Here is a 21,952-nt window from a genome sequence, read left to right as displayed (position 1 = left end):
AAACAATGATTTTTTTACATTTTGTAAAAATAAACCCAATTTGTAGGCTTCATCCCAATTTTACTTTCATTACTACTTTTAATAATTATACACATAATATCCAAAATCTTCTCATTTACTAAACGAATGTTTCTCATTCATATTTAAAATAGCGTCTTGTAGTTTTTACTACGCAAATGCCGCATCCGATAAAAACCAAAAAGGGTGAAGCTATTTAAAGGCAAGTCCGCCATAGCATGAAATGCTGGTGAAGCGCCTTCCGAGAAATAAATGCTGCGCCGCCGAGCAGTCCTTCACGGCCAGTTGCATACAACTCAAGTTACAATTTACTCGCTTAAAAGCTGTCATAATGGTCGTGATGAACAAGAATATAATATAAATGCAAGCAAATAGGATCCCAAAAAGGAATTTCCCATGCTATGTAATGTAACGCGTAACACTTTTTAGGACTTCTGCTAAGCTCATATCCTGTGGGATATGAGCTAAGTAAGAATTATATATTAATGCGAGCACATGAACTGGACTTTCGACGATCTATCACATTTTTAAAAATGCAACATAAATTTTAATGAGGGCTGTTTACTAAAAAATATACCTTTTCAAGAAATAGAGGAAGCTTTTCATGACCAAGAACATTTCAAGATTATATGAAATTCAAATATCGGAAATAAGCAAAATTTGCTTTTTTCTGTAAAAATTAGCATTTTATTATTAAAATTATGAAATTCATCTTGCAGGCTCTCCAAGTTGTTTTCTTATTAAAAAAAATATTTCAAATACACGGGAACCATGAAATAAATTTGGAATCGGGAGACTTAACTTAAAATGTGAGAAATATTTTCCTAAAAAAGCGATTTTAGCTGTTCAGAAAGTACCATTGGCGTGCAAGAGGAATGTTAGAAAATTCAAAACAAAAATAAGTGTGTGCACACAATCTGAACGAAGCACGCGCTTATTGGTAAAACAAAGAAGCCAAAACTCACAGCAATATATCAAGACCAAATTTTCGCGGAAGCGCTATTCTCGAGAAAGCGCAAGAAATGCCGTCTGTACCCACGGCAAACTTTGTTAATTAGATGCCTGAAGAAGTTGCGTGTGGAGCGGGAGGAGTGGGTGGGAGCAGCACATATCTCTTCTTCTAGCCACCGTGTGCTTGTGAAACGGAACCAACTTTAATTACAAAGTGCTGTTGCAATTATCAAGACGCGCGTATAACGACGACGAGTTGTTATTCACACATGAAGTCTTTTAACTTGGCGCGCAATATATTTAAAGGGGGATGCTGTTTTACGCGAAAATTAATAGCATGCACACGCACTCTCACAAACTTGTGCAAATGAGGCGAAGGCCAAACAATTTAGACCAGAAGAGTCTCACAAACCTCCTCACACAAGGATGAACGATGTTAAGGGGAAGAGATACATGATATCGTAAATATTTTTACTAAGTTCAATAGATCTATAAATATGCCTGGATTATAAACCGCACTACCCCACGCATAGACCATTGTAAACAATTTGTAACGCAGCACTATCAGATTACACGATTTCAGGTATATCGATTTTATTGAAAATAGACCCACGCAATAAAAGCTATTCTTCGATTGAAGCAGATTATAATATCCAACTGTCTGAAAAAAATCCGGCGCAATGACGTAAATAAAAGTTGAATGAAAAAGCAAATGCCATGTTTTTTTTCAACAATAAATCTTTTGAAGAACTAATCCTGAAAACATAGCTCCTGTGTGGCCTAAGGAGCCAGGGATGGCGCCATCAACGAATTCTTGAGGGATGCAGGAAGATGTAACAAATTCGATGATAGCATCTGCTTTCATCATTTTCCAGCGGCTACTGTGATAACAAAAAGGGCGGCTCTCTTTCTCACAGCAGCTATTATTTGATGGCTGGCTAGATGGAAAAAGTTTCCAGTGGTTGGCCAAAGTGACAAGTAGCGAGGCGAAAGCATGGATTACCAGCGCCGGACGCCAATAAGCAGGACTAACAAGGGTTGTCACCACCGTTCATGTCACTCCAAATGCACTTCACCACCCAGCCCACCGCGAGAGCGGAAGAAAGAGCGAAACGTTGTAAGGTGGTCCTTCTTTTCGCTCGTCTACGAGTGCCGCTAAATTGAGCCACAAATCCGAACCTTGTCGAGCGAGCAAAAGCTGTTAGCGTCCTTTTACTGAAAAAAATTGTGTTTTTAATACCCGCAACAGACTGTTCCCTACTCAGTATGATGGCGGAAAACAATGATCCATCATTTTTCCCTACTATTTTCGCGTTTACTAAAAGTGTTTGTGTTTATGCAAGATTACAAAATTTCTCAAAATAGTTTGTGTTAATGCTTTGAAGTGCGGAAAATGCCTTCCCAAAGGGGAAAAATTTTAACTTATTTCATTAAATAGAAATTTTGAATGAACATCAGAATTGAAATTCTGATGTTTCTGATATTTTTCACAATTCACAACACTCCTCTAAATTTAAAAATCATCATTTAGTTCATAATGTTGTGGGAGCCCAACCAGCCGAAGCGTTTATGGACGTGTTTGCCGATTTATTCCTTGTGTAACTAATTCAAACACCGACGCAAACAACAAATAGTTCAGGGAAAATAATTGACCTGCTGCTGTGTGATGTCCCTGCTCTGGTTGAACATTCACGAGTGGTGCTTGGCACCAGCGACCTTGACGCCCTTGTGGCCTCCCTTCCTGTGAAGGCGCACCAAAACAAGTGCCGAACTTCCAGCGAGCGAATTGAAATGTGTTAAACGTGGAACTTGAGTGTAATCTTGTGAACGTGTTAGACGAGAACGATGTTTCTAGAGCATGGGAAAGTTGGAAAGAGACTGTCTTCAGCTGCATCGAGAGGACAGTACCCAAGAAGATAATCGGCGGAAAGAGGAAAAACAGACACCCGTGAACGACGAAACCTCTGAAACAGCTGATCAGAATTATAGATTATTTATTTAGCGTGTCGATGAGTGAGAACGAGAACCCTGAAGAGAAGCGTCAAGCATATCTGTCTGCGCGGTAGCGTGTGCTCTCAGCGCCGACTGAGGTCTTATCCGGAGTTGTGCAAGGCAGTGTCCTCGGCCCGCTGCTTTTTAAAGTTTACGTTGCCGACCTGCCGAAAGAGATCAGCTCGGGGCTCAAGCAGTACGCCGACGACACCACCCTTCATAGGGTGGTGGCCACCCCCGAGGACGCGGACGCGTTGCAGGAAGACCTCGACCGAGTCTTCATCTGGTGCGAAAACAACGCTATGCAGTTGTTGGCTTCTTATTGCTGTAATTTTATATCTGTTCTTAATTGTATGACTTTGGCAAGAATAAACAACAACAATAATGAAAGCAATACATAACTATCCAGAAAATTAGGTTCACACCAGTGCACATTTGTTTCAGTCTCACATAATTCGGGACAGATAAATTTTCTCTTAAATTTATTAGAGTTACACAACTTTTAGTTTTTGTGAAAAATTACTGTCACATCCAAAATCCCTCTGCCACCCTATTTTCCGGCCTCAACTGTGAAATTGAATTAAAGGAAGAAGGAAGATACATTTTACTTTTCCAACAGCATGTACCAGCATATCGTAATTGATTTTTTGCATGTTCTCATTTAAAATTCAAATCAGTGACTAGTGCAAAGACAGTGCCGTGAGGGTAAAAATGGAAACTTTGAGCGGCACGTAGTGGAATCTGGAGGGTTATGATAATTCGCCCCAAATGCTCTTTCGCATTAAGGGCAGTTATCTTAATATTTTCTCTCCTTCTCTCCCTCTCTCTTTCTGCCAACCAACTGATTCAAGGAACGAATAAATTTAGGCAGCAGCTGCATGCAATATAATGCGACTTTCATTTTTTTCTGAATTAATGTAGCCTGAAAAGTCACAGTCAAAGATCAGAGTTCAAAAACTGTATGAGAACCAGATGAAGTGGTTTTGAAAAATTAATTTTAAATAATTTTTAAATTCATTTAAAAACAATACTTCTATAACAATGTACAATGGTTTGAATTTTGAACTGTCGTAACTTATCTTGTATATAGCAAAATTGGCAAATCATTAACTAAATATCAGTAAAATCATTACTTATGATTTTTTTATTCGTTGCAAATTATAGAGAAATGGTTTGGAATACTGATTTCTGGAACTCTGTGAACCCACCATCAATTTTAAAATTTCAAAAATGGTAATTTGAAACATTTAAAAATTCCCAGTATTTGAATTTAAAAAGGCTCTGTGTTAACTTTACTTTTACATCAATTTTCTTAGAGCAACAAAAAAGCAGACAAAGGAAGCTCGGAAAAAATAATCAGCGCAGGAGGAGAGACTGCCCTCGTGTGGCGTGTGCGATTATTATTCTATATATTCTTCGCCATTCCAATTACAAGGGGGCAGCCAAGTGAAATAACACAGCGAGTAGTCTTTCCTTCCTTTGTCGGAAAAAGAGTGCGGTGCAGAATAAATAATACAGAGATCTTTTTAAAAAAAAAGACGGAGTTGCCGCCGCTGCTATGCTGCTGCTGCTGCTTTGGGTTGTTATTACAATTTTGCCAACCAGCAGCAACGAAAATGTTGTAAAATATATACACAAGGAATTGTCCTCAGCAGCTTTCTTTTCTTCCCGGCTGTTTAATTTTTTTGCTCGCTGCCTGGAAAATAATTCACCGGCGCGGCATTTACTGAACGCGCAGCTCTTCTCGTCAGACACAAGTAATCAAAAGAAAACGGCTGCTGGCTTTTCTCGCACCAAGAAAAGTGAGCACGTCATTATTCAATTCGTTGTTGTAATGGAATTTTGAAAGGTGAGTCAGTGAAGCATGATTAAGGATTATGCGCGCTACTACAGCGCGCTATCTCCTCTCGGCAGCAGCTTTGCCATTTATGTATTATATAAATGTGTGTTCGGCGTATTTATGGACCTCCATTGTGCAGTTTATCAAAATTACGAGCCGCTTTTGCTTCGCCAGCAGCAGCAGCCGAGGAGTGTTTAAACAAAATTTATCCAGGCACACGCTCCTTTTTTCAGCATGAGCGCACCTCCATTCTTCATTTCCGAGCAACTGTGAAATATTTCCACGGCCATTTTTCAATTTCCGTGCCTATTGCAGCGAGGATTGTGTGTCTCTTGAGTCAAATACGTAATGCTTTAATGTGGTATGTTTGGTGAAAATCTTACTCTCAATAATGCTTAAAAATTACGCAGTAAATGTCGTATAATCAATGTAGCGGCCAAGTTCGAGGAGCCCTCAAATTAAAACTAGGGCAGCTTACGTCCTCAATCGTTCATTTTATTAGGGACTTGTCGTGGCAATTAATCGTAGGATTCTAGTATACATGAACAGAACTATAATTGGAAGACAAAAATCACAGTCAATATATCAAATAACGAATCAACAATTGTACACCACATTATCAAATGTCAAATTAATTAACAATAATTTATGCATACCCCATATCGGATTCCGTCAATAATACAATTCGTACCTCGCACGCATTCTCCATCAGAGTAGGGAGACCACATTAGATGCGACTGCTTTCGTGCGAGTCTAATTAGGCAGTGGGGGTTAAAGGTGCAGCAAAGGTGAGCTTCACCTTTACACTGCCACCTATGACAATTACGGGAATCATCATCCCAATATTCATTTTTACTAGTAGTGGCGGCAAGGCCCCACATCAACAATGACTAAACTTTTCATTAAACTATGTATACAGATCAAAAGAATTTTTGTAAAATAAATTGCTGAATAGAAATGCAAAATTTTTCCTAGTAAATCAGCCATCCCATTTGCAATTAAAATTGATTTTGCACTTGATAAGAATTCCAAAATTTATATACCACCTTATCTTTACTCTGTAAAATAGCCAAACCGAAAATATTTTACCTTATAATTTAAGGTACCACATTTCTTGAAAATGAATCGTCACATCGCAGCAGAAGACTGCGTTTTAATTGGCCTCTCGAAATAAGCTGCCGCGTCGCACAGCTTCCAAAGGAGGCTTGAGGGTCCGTTTAAAAGTCGCGCTCCCTCTCGCAAAGAGAGAGTGTGTGTATGCGAAAAGGAGCACTCAAGCAGTCGATTGTTGGCAGGGAATACCTGTTTGCGCACAAGCTCGACCTTTTTGCTGAGAAAAATCACGCTGGAATTCGCTTTAATCTTATTTTGCCTTGTCAGTTGCGGTGAATACATATTTCCCTTGTACACCAAGTTTGGCAATCTTCAAAAGATTTCTGCTCTCGAGAAAGCCAAGGAACTTCTATCCCCTCGTTCCAAAGGGAGGATTTTGTGAGTGCGTGCTTGCTTGCAAGTAAAAGTGCTTGTTGGTTTTTGTGTGCACACTGCCTGATAACAGGCGGCTGCTTTCCGGCTCGTTCTCTCTTATTTCCCCATAAATATCAAACGCCTTTTCACTCAAAGATAGAGAGGGCCTCGGCTATTAGCGGCGCTCTTATGAATAGATATGCACACACGGCAATAAATGCCATGGAGGTAATTTATGGATTTTGCACTTATTCTCAAGGAGATCCTCTCCTTCATGAGGTTAATATTATCTGATACTTTATATGGCGTTCTCGAACATAAATGCTGTATGATTAATTTGGAATAATTTTATTCATCGGATATTTTTTTACATTTATCTAATAATTCAAACGCTTGAAACACTAAAAATTTCTATCTGAGCTTTATTTTCTATTAAAATGAGATGAATTATTTGCTAATAAATGAAGATTAAACCTGTGTGTGTATTACTTTGAAAGGTGAATTTATTGTATTTATTTTTACTGTCGGAAAAATTTAGTTAAATTAATCTAAATTAGATGATTATATGTCTGGTTGCGTGAATAAGTTCTCCATAGGTACGAACTTGAAAACTACCATATAGATATTTTCAGTTCCAGCAGAAATGCTCAAATAGCTTAACGGGCTGGAAGGCGCACCGGCGCCGACTCGCCACTTTCTTGTTTTTTCACCTTTCCAGCGGCTTTAGTGACAAATTTCGGGCGTTTCAATCAAAGACCTTGGTGCGGGCAGGCGAAAAAATGGCCACATTGGTTGCTCCTCTGCGGCCACTTGTTCCATGTTATCCGCTCGGCGGTGTTATTAAGACCTGGGACCCGGTGAGCTTATTTTTTAATTAATAGAGATTTTGTCGCTAAATAGCAAAATTATTGATGAACTCTTTCCATTAAGAAACAAATTTGGAAATAATGAAGAAATTCTCCAACAAAAACCATAGCACTTTAGCCACGGATTCGCTGTTTCCTCTGGCTTAAAGCGTCAGAATCCCTTCTAAAAAAGACACACACCACATTTGAGTATTCGTACAGCGTGTTTTACGCGTTGCCGAAGTCAGCCATTGGAAACGAATGGGATAAATACACAAATACGAAAGTATGGCGAGGGTTGGGCAGTCATAACTTGTTCTGGTGCAGCACTTCCGTCTTGATGGTCCACACTTATAAAATATTCTTGGCCACTGCCCCACATTCAGGGGATGAACGGGAGGAGGTTTTCAGCCCAATGAACAGAACTAAATCCACCGTGAAATCTCCTAGAATGGAGTGATTTAAATGCCGCTTCCTGGTACTCTATCCTGAACACGTTTAAAACGAATAAAATATATTTCACAAAAATATACGCGCGCCCGAGAGAGAGTGACTGCTGGGGGCGTCGGGGAATTTTCCTGCCGCTCGCAAAAAGGGGCGCCTTTTATTTTTTATTTCGACAAGGGGAGTCTCTGCGCCGCGCTCGGGATTATCTATTGTGGAAACGATGAGAAAAATTGTTCGTCGTATTTCGCCAGCGACGCATTCCTGCATTATTTGCCAATTATTCATTAAAGCAAAGTGCGCCTTTCCGACGAAAATTGACGCGCTGCCGCAGCCGCCCTTGCAAGTTCCTCTTTTTGCGTAATTATTTTCATGCTTCAGTTGTTGCTGTGAATTTTTAAATTGGACTCTCGAATGATTATATGCAGCAGTTGACGTTGACAATGGAGCAAAAATTTATCTCTACAGCTAATTTGCCGCGTCCATATCTTGAACTGAAATACGAGAAAGCGAAATTGTACTCTCCGAAAATTGAATTTACATAACGAATTTTTGGAGCACTAGACTGAACCTTTTCTTGTTTTACTTTTTGGCTGACAGCTAATTGGCCCTTGGCTTTTGCAGGCAGCCGCAAATGTTGACAGCAACTGCTGCTGCACTTGGAATTGGGTGACAAGAGGATGACACTTCTCTGCTGATCCCCGGCACCCCTAGCGGAATACGCGTCATGCTCCTCCTCGCAAATTTAACCAGCCAGGCACGGACTGTGTGAGTTTTGATCCCTTTCCCTGACTCTTTTATAATTCTTTAAATTAAATTTAAATAGATACATTTAGCATTGAATGACAAATTTGCAGCAAGACAATTAAATTTAGATTTGAGGGTATGTGCTCCTGCTGGCTTCACTTATCTGTTAATCTTTTGCGGATTGAAAGGCGTCAAGAAAGATTCGTAAGATAACACTAACAATAAGAGATTTTATAAAACAAATGCTCTAGATCCTATAGTTCGCGAAACTAGAAACAAATTCTTTGCTGTAAATGATGATATGTAGATATGTTACGCCTTGCAGTATGAAAGTGACTATAGACCACGTTTACCCCATTGTCACCTCAAACCAGAATGTTAGGTTTGTAAAAACACTGTACTTGATTGCTAGAGGAGCAGAACTATTATTACTGGACAGATGATATCAATTAGTAAAAACGTTTGTATGCAATCTTAGCTTTGTTTCAAACACCAGCTCGTAAATATTCAGGTGCAATAAAAACTGCATCCGTCATATTCCTTTTAAATCAAACTGTAAAATATGCTAGCTCATTTGAATCAATTTTGGGGGGAAATGATCCTCTAATAAACGAATTATTTAAAACTTATAAATTTCCCTAAAAATAACATAGTTAAAACAGCGTTGATTTTATACAAAACCCATTTTGGTAATGAGTATTTTCTTGATCTGACTTTTGTTGGTTGTTATTCACTGAAAATTAATCGAATTTATAATCTCAATTGAAAGTATTTGAAAATTTTAACTAGGTTTTAGGACGGAGGCAAATAATCTGAAAGCTCCTCGAAAAGGTGACAAACTGAATCGTCGAAAGGAGAAAAGTACTGCATTCTAATCAAAACTAAAAATTTAAAATGCAATAGAGTGTAAGTCCCAAAAACTAAAGTGCTAACATCTTTTTACAAACTAGGAGCGTAATATACTCCAAAAATCGAACTAATTCAACTGCATTTATGAAAATAAATCAGCACAGTATGATCACACAGGACTCAAATTTAATTTAATAGCGTTTTCCCAATAGTTAACGAAAATAAATTTTGTTAAAAGACTATGCAAGCAGCCTTAATTGTGTTACTGCCCGAAACTCCGACTCGCTTGTTCGTTCAACTAATAGTTTGCAGTCCGTGTCTGTCTGTGTTTATGCGTATACACACAAATATAGCCTCGCAGCGCTCCAACTTTTGTGAGCGTGTGTATATTTTGGCGGTGACAGTTCTGTGGCTGGCTTGATGGCTGCTTCATTTAGCGGTGTGCCGCAGATACATCAGCAGATTATTGTGCGCTAGCTGCTGCTGAGCGGGGCGCATGCAACACAAAATTACACTGATGCGGCGGTGGCGGCGACGACGGTGGTGCGGTGCCGTTAAATGCACATTTCCAGTCCGTCACTCCCGCTCGCAGTCAAACTGTGAATGAGTGAGTGAGAGCGCGTGCTGCTGCCGGCTCTCACTCTCTCGAGGAGATATCGAATCAACAATTTGGCCGCCCCGAAAGCGAACCGATGAGAGGTGAATATCTTATCACATCGCGCGAAAAACCAACAGATGTCGGCGCCCAGGAAAAATAGCAAAGGGGAAATAGGGAACGTGCCTGCCCTTTGTGCTGCGCTTTATTTTCCTGCCTTTTGCTTTGCTTGATCTGATGCTGCTTGATGTGCCTCGAATTTTAATAACAAAGACCCGCTTCTAACTTGTTATGTTGCATTTTTTGTAGATTGGTGAAAGACTTTTACGTTAAATTTGAACTGATTTTCTCATTCACTATTTGAATATAAAAAACATTATTAAAATTAAAACGTGTGAGTAAAGAACAAAAACACTAATAGCTTTTGGTTCTTCTCAACTTCAAAATCCGTTACCCTCCATTTCTAAATTAAATAAATATATGTATTATTAATTTTGTTATTTACGAAATGCGAATATTCTAAGACGGCGTCAAAGCGAATTAAGAAAGCGTTAGACGGCATGGCATATACCCATTTTTAAGTGATTTTCGAAACCAATTAATCCCAATTGGAATTCATTGACGTCTTTGCTTTAAAAAGGAGTTTTTAGTAAAAAATTTGGATTTTTCTGAAAAATTAATTGTTTTTGTATTAGTGAGTACTGAATAAAATGCTAATTAGATCCTCTTTTAATTAAATTAATTAATTTATAATATAGAAGTGGTGCACAAATTTGTGATTAAATTTCAAATGAAAAAGTAACGAAAGTATTTTGATTTTATAGTTGAAAATCTCACACTGAGAAGCACACTAAAATTTTAATGTGTTCAGTTTTTACTTAACGGTCTAAACGGCCAACAAACAGTTTCGAGAGCAAATCCCGAAATCAATTTTTTAATTCGATTACCCCAAAAAATTGATTAATACTAAGCTCATGCCCCGACAATACATTATCGTGTGGGTTTTTAGAGTATTTTCATAAGGCTTTGTAGACGAAATAACCATTTTATAGCAGTTTTAGATTTTTTGTGGTCTAAAGAAGGTTTCAGATGATTTTAAGGCGTGGCTCTAAAGTCATAAAATTGCGTGATAAACGTTAATTTTGATTTCTAAATTAAAAAAGCTGATCTTAAATTTCCAACTCTGATGATAATGAATAATGATAAACCAAGTCATTTATATTTGTATTAAAAAGTTATCTTAAACGTATCCAATAAAATAAAATATTTTTCCACAAAATAAAAGCAGATATCCCATCTCCATCTGTGCACTATTTCGTGGTAAAAAATCAAAGAAAATTAAATTTCTCAAATATTGCAAAATATTTGCGAGAGAGAACAATGAAAGGCAGTTAGAGATCGTTAGAGAGGTCGAGTGCAGAATTCGAGGGTGCAACAATCAACCGTCACAAATTACACGCTAGTTTTCGCACCGGCAAACTGACTACGGACTCAGACTGAGCAAGCTAACCGGGTGTCGCTTTGGGGCGCGGATTAATGGAATTCGTCGGCGAAAATGGGGTGTGCTCGGGGGTTAATCGCATTCGGGGCACGTCGCTGAAACAAACACGGTTGAATCAACTTTGATGCCTCCGCCACACAACAATTTCACCATATCAAAGAAACGCGAACAGCAGCGGCAGTCGATCTTTCTATATATCTTCTGCAGAACCCGATTGATCGCGCGCCTTTTTGAGCTGCCGGCTTTCTTTCTTTCTCACGCTAATTTTGAGCAGATTTCGTGCTTTGAACTTCAATCCGGCGCCAGCGTCTCGTTGAAATTCTCGCTGTTTACGCTTCGTCGGAGCCAAAACCGCGGCTCATAGCACAAAAACTGTGTATCCACAAAGTTAGAATTTCAAAGGAAGCTACTGACGTTTACCTATGGTGCATCATGATGTGCATTTAAAAGTGATATTATTTAATTTAGGTTTCTTTAGCAAACAGTTTAATACTAACTTTCTTTAGAAAAGTGCTTCCCGACAAAATAGATTTTTAATTTACCTAACAGTTTTGTCTCTTTAAATTTGCTTATAACCACTTATCAAAATATTTTAAGTCAAATTTTGTAATATTTAATCATGAAAATATTCTTCATCAACCTCAATCACGTTCATCCAATTTGATAAATTCACAACAATATCAAGCTAAAATATATGGCGATTTTTTACTAGTTCATTTTGCATTAATTCAGCAAAACAAATAATTTTTTATTTAAACGAATGTGGCTTTACTATATGCGTGGAAATTAATTCAGGATGGTGATTCTATTTTGGGTGGACAAAATTAAATAACTCAATAACTCATTCTTGTTGTGTACAGCAGGTGTTTTGGCCCCGCAGACCTCGTCAGTAGTATACTTACCTCAAAAACAAAATTCAAAACCACAGTTTAGGCTGCAGAGAATTCTGAATCAGCGATCATCGAATATGTACGTCCGCCTTTACTCATTACTGAGCAGAATCGAAAAGAGGATTCGAGTGAAAAAATTTTGTTCACCCCTCCACTTGCCCTCCCTATGACCTTCCCTAAATTACCAAGCTCAAAATACCATCATTTGTAAAAAAATCTAATTTCAAAGAGAAATAAATTCAGCTTAATTTGTCTTACACGAGAGAGGCTTTATTACGGTAAAATGCCACTTATACCTTTCTGACGGCTGCAACTGCTGCCCTATTCAAAATGTTAAGTATTTTAGCCAATATCCACGCCATTCGTTAAATTTGAATTAAAAAAAGAACCTACTAGTGTATTTATTTCTTTAAATGAATAAATATTTGTATTTTATGTATATGACTTGGCAAGAATAAACAAAAATAAAAAGAATAAATTTATTCCAAATTATCAAATTCTGTGAGTTTTAAACGTAATTATCCTGATTCATACGTGCACAAAAATTGAGGTTGTAATTTGTCGTCATAATGAACACTGATCCGATTACACTTCAAACATTTCAAAATTTGCACTGCAAATTGAAACGTTTTTACTGTATATAGAAAAATGTCCACGTTTTCATGGGACCAAAGCTAATTTTTCGCTTCATATAATTCATCACGCAGAGTGTACTGGATTTGGCCGAAGTCCTCGGGGGTTTATTTTTCCGATCGTGATTTAAGCTTTAAATGCGGACACCTCTTTTGTTCTGTCAATCAAACGCGTCTCCCACAGCCAGTGGCGTTCGATCTCCCTTTATAAACGCACATTGCATGCGGCTCCCAACTGGCCTCGCGCTCTAATCAAAGATCCACCACTCCCCATGCATGCAATTTATTAACAGGGGAGATGTTAGTCGCAGATAATCTCATCATCTTGTTAATACGAAGCAGCGTGACGCTTTGATAGGCAAATATTTTCGTAGCAAAATGAACAGTGTACGTTTTGCTTTGCGCAATATTGCTGTGCGTTTTGTCTAGAAGATCGGTTAGAGTTTAAACAAGAATGGACTAGTTTGGAAACACGACAAAAATATTTTTTATTCTTCTAAAAGGATGCTTCTTTTTGCAATAAATAGTGATTTTTAAGTAATTTATCTGATTTTGAATTAACATAAAATTGTAGCTTAAATTTAATGTACTATTTGGCAAGAAAACAAGAAGTAGTATAGTGCTTAATTCGAGGTCACTTTTTATACTGGTTTTGTAGCGATTTTTCCTCTTTTTGCTATCGGCATGTATGCAATTTAGGGGAAATTTCTATTTGCAGAAAATCCTTTATCAATGTTCAAATGTTGCATGGCAATTTTTTTGGATAAATATATAGCAAGGTGCCAACAGCAATTAGGAAAATTTATTTACAGAAAATCAACCATAGCTCAATGAGAACTAGATCATGAAAATTTAATCTAATTTAAAATTATGATAATCATTTAAATTCTTATTCCTCGACCAATCAATAACACCAGTATTTGCAGCAAATTTAAAATTTCTTATTTTTAACGTTAATATTTCGACGCAGAGATTAATTTCGACGCTCTTCAGAGATGTCCCGAAATTACGGCACTTGTGCACGAGTGTTTGAGCGAAAAGCATCACAATATTTACCCGACACGATCGCAGCAGTTGCCGCAACAAGCAAAAAACCAAACTAACGCGAGTGAGTGAGTGTGCAGATGTTGCTCGCACCACAGTAGGCATGCAGCGCGAACAAAAAAGGGAAGAAAACGCTGTATAGTGCTCTCCCAATTCAGCGTGTCTACTATATTTATTATTACACATGTACATATTGTCACCTCATCAAAGAGGCAGGCAAGGACGCGATCGGCATTGTGCTTGGGCAGCAAACACTGCGCCGACCGACCGACGACTATTAGCAAAGTAACGGCCCGCTGGCCTGGCCTGGCCGACTTCTCGCTGCGTGTCGCGGGGTGCCTGTGCTCTGCTCAAATAGTTTGTTCCTCGCATCTTCCGCTTCGTCTACCAGAGGTGCACACGAATAAAAGTGCGCGCAATTGGCATATTGTCATTACTCAAGCCACGCATGAGAAATTGCTTAATCAATTTGCTCCACCTGACGACACTCTTTATGACGAATGATCCGCGAATACCACTGACTGCGGCATTGTGCCAAAGACAAACTCGCTCGCCTCACCTCACCTCGCCTGCCCCTCCCTTATCATAATGATGTTATTGACTTGTGTGCCGCCCAAGGCACCAGATAATGAGTACGACTGCCGCTGAGCCGGCCGTTATGCATTATTTTATATGTATTTCCAGTGCGTATTGTGCTGCTCGCCGATTACTCACACTCGGCTTAATGGCAATACCGCGCAAATGGCCCTTTTTAAACTTTTGGCAGATGCTGGATTTACTTTTGTACTGCACCAGCCGACCTCGTATTGAAATAAAAATCTAGAAAGTCAAAACCTTCTGTGATAGAGTTTAGCAATAAATTTTTATCAAGTCAGAAATAATTAAAACCTTTCTAGTCACAATCAAAAGTCAGTGGTGCTTTTTTATTATAAAGTTAATCTTGTCACAATTCATGTAGGAACTTGTGGAATTAAGCAACAAACGTTACTCTTGAGTTTTTCAATAATCGATCAGCTCAGGACTGAGCAACGGTTTGCATTCAGAATCTGCCAAAGTTATCGATAAAAAATAAATGCAGATTATTGTTATTTTGCTTTTTCCTCCCGATACCAATTCCCCTCGTCATTGTCTATATCCAATGGTGTGCAGCTTATGAGAAAAATAATAATACTGGATATAAAAATGATAGAGAATGAATGCTTCTCGCTAACGGCAATTTTCGCTACGCTGTGACTTCATTAAAAATAATAAACTCTCTTAAGGTATACACTGAGACGACAGTTAATTAAGCCAAAAGAAGTAGAAACTTAGTGATATAGTGGATTTGAGTGCAACCTGCAAAGTAAATACAGCAGAGAGGACCAGCCTTGATGTGACAAAGTAGCGCAAAGTGGTGCTGGAGAGCGAGGGCAAATAAATGGAATTAGCAGCAGCGCAGCAGTTGATGAATAAAACACACAAAACGCGCGAGCACAGCAAACAAGAGCTGAAATTTTCTCTGACTGCCGGCGTTGCCGCTGTATAAATGTAATTGGTAACATTGCATTTGACAGTCTAATTAGAGCAAATATCACTGCGGGGAGGTTTGCCAGCCAGGGGGAGGCAGGCCGCTCACTGCCGCCGCTGTGTCAGAGGATAATATTTGAATGTCAGCGCGCAGAGCAACTCGTTAGCATATTATCCATCTCTATCTCTCGTCTATCCAGCAGCAGTAGCGGCAGCAGCTTGAAATTTCACCTCCGAATGACAGGCTGCAAGATTATTCAGTTTGTACTCTGCTCGACTTCTTCTCATTGCATAGTAAATTTTCAAATATTTTAATGCTTTGTGAAACAGGAAACTTGTAGGTATTTCCGTGCATTTTGAAACTCTACAACATAACAAATCGTTATTCATTCCCAAGTAAATCTCATTGTATAGACTAATTTATCTAATTTATCCAAGTAATAAATATTCATTGCATACTTTGGAATTTTACATACGATGATTTTTCTTTTGAAAACTTCGTAATATTTATCATGTTTTCAGTTCCACAAGACAATTTCTGGAAAGCTGTCTAATAGGATGTTTCAATATTCTTGCTTCAGCCTGAAATAAATGTATTATATCAAATAATGCTCTCTATAAAATCTTGGATAATGAATTTTTAAAAAATGGCACTTACACGAAAGGAAGAGTTTATAAAATCTAGAGGGATGAAATCAAATAAAATCGGTGAGCAAAGTAATAAAATCTAGAAATTTTCACTCGAGGATGTCATTTTTGATGATGAAAAAAATCGAAGTTGTTCTTGTGTGCTGAAAGTTGAGAACAACTTTCAACCATCGAGGAAAAGTCCAATTATTTTTTTACACAAAAAAGTTTTGATTTTTCTTAAACCCCCTCTTTTTTTGCACAATTTATTTGGTCTTCTCTTTTTTCTCGGATAAAATCTTCAATTTAATTTTAAATTAAATTGGTACGGAACTGTTTACATGTTTTATTAATTATTGCAATATGCACATGCACGTTTTTAAAAAGTATCACGTTGCTTTATAACCATGCCAAACTTGTTTGTTTAATTTTCTCATCTGATTCCAAACTTTTGCAAACATGCGAGGGTTGACGAACATTTGAACATAAAGAACAGAGTTGCCTCTGGCTGCTGCTACGAAAAAGTAGATTTTCCACGCGTTCTATAGATGCTGCTGCTGGATATGGAAATATAATTTACGGTTGTTCACACCATTGATTCGGGCGTGTGTGTTATACATAGGGGCAGAGCAAAAGGGTGAGCAAACCGAGCACAAAACACCCTCGCTATGTAGTGCTCTGCTGGCTGCATAACCGACGGCGGCTGGACCAAAGAGATATGGACCGACCGATGACGGTGTGTGAACGCTTCATTTCACAAAAGTAGACGCGCGCGCGTTGCTCGAAAAATATACGCACGCGTTTCATGCCACGGACTTGGGCTGTGAAGTTGAGTCGTTTATGGACCGCGTGCTGCAAAATGGCAAAGTTGAAAAGCTCGCACCCCGCCCTCGCGCGGTTAAACTTTTATTTCTCGCTGCGTAGAATTCTACGAAAATATTACAGGCGTGTTTGGGAGAAATTATTAAACAGGAGACGCAGAGGAAATAAATTTCAACAAATTTTCATGAATCTGAAAACGATCAAGGTTTGCTGCGGCCACCTGCGTTGCATTGCTCACACTCTTTTAGGCAGTCAAGAGGCGCAAGAAAAATTCTCTGCAAGCGTGCCTCTTGAAAGTGTGCACAGTATCACGTGTGCGCGCACGTCGCGTGCTTTCCGTCTGTTTTAACATTAACAACCGAACGAAGCAAAGGAGCAGTTTCGGAATAAAAAGCATCTGTCAACTTGAAAAATTACAATACCGCACACATTAAAATCAATTAAGGCGTAATTTTTGTAGTGCTTTTGACTAAAGCAACAGCATATAAATACGCATGCATGCACTTTCGAGTGAATGAAAGAAATTGCGGTATTCGGTATATAAAATAAATCAACACAATAAAAGCCGTTTCGTTGCAGGGTAAACTGTGAAACCGCACGACGCTTTCATTTCCAAAAGCTGTAAGAAATAGCTCTGACCAAAAAACCATCGTAACTCAATATAAGTCGTGAATTTTGCTTCGGAATTCACAAACCAAGCGGCTTTGTCGCCGAATATCGGCTTATAATAAAACTGTCCGCCCCTTATCCAGGCCGAAGTAACAATAATTACTCCGGTATAACGTACTGCTACTGAGACTTCAATTAAAAGGCACCCCCGGGGAGACACGTTGGAAGAATTTCGCTCAAAAGAACCGCGCGCTCTATTTTATTACACGGACCGTCCTCAGTGGGACGTCCAGCGGGTGAAAGGAGGACACAAAAGTCTCCCGCATGTGAGAAAACCAGCGGAAAAAGACGCAGGTCCAACCTCGTCAAACCGAGAAGAATTGAGACTGACGTCTCTCGTTGTGCTGTTAATATTTCACATCAGCCTTTATCGACGTTTATTGAACTGGTCTTGTTTTTTTTTCAGATGGAGAAATTAACAATGGGAAAATATTTGTTTTAACTGCCCTCTAAAATGGAACAACGTAGACTAGAGTTACAAAATAAATTTAAAACAAGTTATTGTTAATTAATTAATTTAAAAATTTGTTATTGTCATTAATGTTTTATTTAGAATCAGAACTTTGGGAAGTTTTAAAAACCTTACAAAATATAAACGCCTCGATTTATGGAAATTTACCGCGGCTTAAGAGTAAATTCTCCATGTTCAACTTCAAATTTAAAACTAAATCGAACTAAACACAGAACTGAACAGTGGATAAAAATGTTTCATCAGGCTTTACATAAAAAAAATGAAAAAAATGAGCAGGCTCATATTTTTTTGTTAGATTACACAACTCGGACCCAAGAGAATTTGAAGGAAATCGTAAAAATATTTCATAAGTAGTAAGATATACACTTCTTAAATGAGTTTCATTATTGTGTCACAATTTTCTGAACAATATTAACAGCGGTTATTTAGAATTGGAATCATCCCATGTGAGTGTCAATTCAAGTATGAAATAATTAACGATCTTTCGGATCTTACCCTCTCGCAAAGGGTGAATGCAAACAAGCTATAGCGTCTCCAGTATGAGAGAGTTGTAAACACAAAACACAGACCACAGCATGTCGGAAAAAGAGAAGCTTGTTTTTCTCTCCACACCAGAGTTGGAAAAAAATATGCCACGTTAATGAAGCGCAGCACCTTTCCGTCGGACCTTTTCATTCAACTATGTGTTCTTTTTCTCATGCTTTCATTGTATTCACAGCGACAGCAGGCATCCTATTTGCAGGGTGAGCCGCAAGAGGAAAAAGAGCCTGTCATTAGCCAATAATTGCGGCATTATGCGGTGGGCGTTTCCGTGACTTTCTTTCACATTTTGTGGAGGAATGCAAGAGCGGACGCACAAAGGACGTGGGAATTCGGGCAATGACGCTGGAGACATGTGGCGACGGCCCCTTCTGTGCTGCGCAACCCTGCCCCGAGGACAATTCGCATGTAATAGCGGTAGAAAGGGGCGACAGCATGGGGCAACCGCCCCGCCGGCTCGACTTATTTTAATAGCCCCTGACATCGCACGTCAAAATTCGGAGCTTTGTTCGCATATCAATTTTGGTGGAATATATTTTATATCAATCGGAGCTCAGAAGACTTATCCATTGCATAAGGCTCCAGTAAATTTTCCATTTCGTAAGATTTTGTATTTTAACCATACATAATATTAAAGTGGCTAATTTATTATTTTATGCTGAGATAATTTATGGATATAAATTTATGTAGTTAAAAATAGAGGTTTCACAACCAGTCGGCTAAATTTGGGTCTCGTGGTCAGCCGCCAGCCGCCGTGACTTTGTCTATATGCTGTTCCAGCCACGCCAGCCGGCGGCCAAAAAGTAAACAAAAAATCGAAAGGGGGTGGAGAAAAAATGGTCCTTTGTCCCTTCAGGCAGTTAAGCACAATCAAGCTTCAAATAAAAAATTTTGTCCACCCCGCCAGCAGCCGGAAAAAAATCTCAGCTGCCACCATCCAAAAATTCAGCTCCAGCCGGTTCATCCAAGTCACCGCCTAAAACTACGCGGCAGAGACTTTAAGTTAGAAACCACATTTTTCAGCTCATTATAGTCTGAATTTGATGAAAACTAATAACTTTTGGATCTGTGATGAACCGGGGCTGTGTTTTGATGCTCGAAGCAATTGCCATGAGTAATAAAATTTAACCATGTATGAAAATCATGCGTTTTAGAAAATTCCCTCTTACTTTGTTTTCAAAAATCTTTCAGACGTGAAAATTATTTTAGAATAAAAAAACATTTTCTAAGTGTTCTCCAATGAACACAAGTAAACAACATTTCCGCAACAAATAAAAGTATACAGTCCTTCTAACCGTATTTCCCTAATTGCAATCACTATTATAGGCTCGACTTGAATTCAGGAAATAGGCAATTCAGCCATGTTGAATTGTCGTTATGACAAATGTACATATTAGAAATAGCAAAGAACAAACATTTGAATTTATCAATGTGCAGGCTAAATTTTTAATTCTAGGCTTTTTGCAGATCGAAGAACCTTGATTTAATATTGCAGTTCCAGACATTTCTCGAATTTTAAGAGCAGTTTCATTTTCTATTTTTACTGGCAGATGTACCAACAGGATCATTATTATCTGCTCTAAATTTATTAAAAATTTTCAGTGAGCAAAGGGATGGTTGAAATGCGCGTTTGTTATGCGTAGAGTTAAAGAAAACCGAAGTAATCATGCTCCAGCCAAAGTAACGTAAGCTCATAATTATGCTTGACATTTAAGCAACAGGAAGCCAGAGCGCGCAACAGCGAGGCAGCGGAGCAGCGAGTGATATTGCATTTGATGGTCACAAATTGGACGTTAAACCGGCCCTTTGTGCGTGCTCTAGATATATTCGTGCATATCGAAAGAGCGGCCAGAGAGCATTATTCTTTTGATCATTCCCGGCAGAAATATGTATGAATTCATATTTCCACACAAAAACGGCGGCCGCCCAACCGCGCTGCGGCGCACACAACAAATAAATGGATATAAAGCTGAGCGGCGCGGCAGTCTCTCTCTCTCTCTCTCTTTTGATTGACAAAATACAACATGCGCGCGTATGTGTGTTTTTGTACTGATGTGTGCCCAGTGGACTAAAAACTTGCTCTCAAAACCCCGGCAGCATTTTCAGACACATTCACTCTCTCATTTTTTTTTTAATTCGTTTCAAACCGTTGTTTTTCACATTTTTCTCGCCACCACCGACACCACTGTGTTGCTGTTTGAAAATGTGAATTTTGCATTTCACGCTGCTGCAAAGCAATAGTGAGCGAGGCGCGCGTGGGTTTTTTTTATTATTCGACTGCCGCTCGAAAACACAACCTCAAATGCTGCTCATTTGCCGCTTTAATTTTCCATCAGCGTCGTTAAATTTTTCCACCCTGTAAATCTGAAAAATAATAATGTGCAAACAAAGGAATTTTTCACGTATTTGTGCTTTGATGAGGGCTGCCGTTGGATATGTTTTTATTTACTTCCAGCAACTCTGCTCACTCAGTCAGTGCGAGCTGGTCGATTTCTCCCTTTCCACCACCACTTCAAATGATATTATTTATGTTTTGAATGTATATTAAAAATGCAAACATTAATTGCGACGTTGCAAAAAGTCACAAGTTGCGCCGCAATATTCCTTTAAATAAACATATAAATAAAGATTACTCTAACCGAAAAGGGCTTCAACCAAAAGTCGCTGTTTAGGTTTTTTTGAAAAACTAGAAAAAAATATCAAAATATATTGATTGCTTGTAGATTTTATTTAAATTTTGAAAATTTAAATCTGATTTTTTTAAAATTTCATTTCCAGATTTTGAACAGTTTCTTATTCAATTTCAAATTTGCTGTGCTCATTTTGGAAAGGGATTGATTTATTAAAATGTTTTTTTTTTAGTATAAATGCCATATATTAAAATGAGGATTTTGAAGACAATATATGAACATATTTGATAATCATCAAATTTTCTAAGTATCAATTGGTTCAATTAGACTGTATTTCCTAATTGTATATTGCTGTCAACGAAATTGTATAGCTTAAGGTTCCTTTAAGGCACTAAATATTAATTTTAAGTAGAGGCAAATCTCTGTTTCGTTGGGCAAAAAATAATTTTAAATTTAAAGGCGAAGATTATATCCTCTTGCTATGAGTGCAATATAAATCCAAATTTTATTTCCTGTTGAAACAAGTTTTGATATAGCAATCCTAATCAAGTGGCCAGTTTGAGCCGAACATTAATCATTCAAAAGCTGCATCACTTTAGATTAGCACTATTGAAATCCCCGGGACAACACGCGTGAAGTCGTGAATCTCTTTTGTGATCACGGCTGAAGCGAATTTGCGCTGTTGCTGCGGTCTCTGTGCATCGTGCATGGAACAGGAGACTCAAAGGCTCTTTTGCTTGATTAACACTTGGACACAGATGGGTAATTTCTCTCCATACAACTCTGTGCGCCGCTAAATATAATATCTACCGCACACGCGCCCGGCCCTTTGCCTTCTAATAGAGATATGGGCACCTAATCAGGTGTAAAC

At 38.4% G+C, this 21,952-nt stretch overlaps 1 protein-coding gene across 1 annotated transcript in view; it reads right to left on the bottom strand.

The window, feature by feature from the left end:
* Positions 1 to 21,333, bottom strand: part of glu (structural maintenance of chromosomes 4-like protein gluon) — a 34,077-nt gene extending 12,744 nt beyond the window's left edge. The window contains exon 1 of the mRNA XM_065490837.1: positions 21,330 to 21,333. The gene's annotated coding sequence lies outside the window, so the exon portion shown is untranslated. The remainder of the gene's footprint in view (positions 1 to 21,329) is intronic.
* Between the last annotated feature and the right edge of the window lie 619 nt (positions 21,334 to 21,952).

Source organism: Cloeon dipterum, chromosome 4 (assembly GCF_949628265.1).
Source record: "Cloeon dipterum chromosome 4, ieCloDipt1.1, whole genome shotgun sequence".
In the NCBI taxonomy this organism is placed as follows: Eukaryota; Metazoa; Arthropoda; class Insecta; order Ephemeroptera; family Baetidae; genus Cloeon; species Cloeon dipterum.
This window is presented reverse-complemented; position numbering and strand designations above follow the sequence as displayed.